The sequence below is a fragment of the Arachis ipaensis genome, chromosome B09 (genome assembly GCF_000816755.2).
Source record: "Arachis ipaensis cultivar K30076 chromosome B09, Araip1.1, whole genome shotgun sequence".
NCBI lineage: Eukaryota > Viridiplantae > Streptophyta > Magnoliopsida > Fabales > Fabaceae > Arachis > Arachis ipaensis.
In genome coordinates, this window is record NC_029793.2 from 2,054,540 (window position 1) to 2,055,483 (window position 944).

A 944-nucleotide genomic window follows, 5' to 3' on the forward strand; every position below is an offset into this window, starting at 1 on the left:
AATAATTAATAATTTAATTTTAAATTTTAAATTAATTTTTTTAATTCATTATTTATATTATTCACCATTACCATTGTTTCTTTATATTTTTTCAAAAATAAAACATAATTAATCCTTGATAAGATAATCGCACTTAGATCATTTAGATAATCGTTTCATTGATAAGATAAATTAGATATAATAATAGAAGTGAAATCATTTAGGTTCTATAAAGTTAATCCAAATAAATAATTAAAATCTTTTTAGATAATTAAATCATATGTGGAATTAATGTGAGAACAAGACCAAGTAGGACAGCCAAGAGTTACAATAGTTGAAGCAGTTAGTATCTCAATACCAGAAACAGATCAGAACTTTTGAGATCAATAACAATTTTATCTTTGTTTCACACTAGACTCACATTTTTCTAATCTATTAGAAAAATGTTTTGGAATAATTGTTTGATTTAAATTCTTTCATGATAACATGTATTCTAATATAACTTTGTTAATTTTATCATCTTCTTCTAAATTTCTCGTAACTTATTTCGTAATTTTAAAATAACTGTCTATCCTTATAAAACTACACGCATTAGTAGTAAATGGCAAGTCCTTTGACAATGCATTTGAAGTAAACTCAGCAGATCGAACAATCCATTTCCAGGGCATTTCCCTCCTGATGTATTTTTTAAATTGCACAATTTAAATTAAATCACTTGAAAAAAACCAATTTCAAATAAAAAAATTTAAACCAAATTGTATTTTTTTTAACATTAGTTCTTTATTTTGCATGTAATATAAAAATAAATAAATATATTTATTTAGTAAATTCTATTATGTAAATTTTTTTGGTCATATTATTTGACAAAAATGAATAATATATTTTTAATAATATTATTAATGCAAAATAATCAATTTTAAATATTTTTTAAATAATATATTTTATTTAAAATAATATATTTTAAA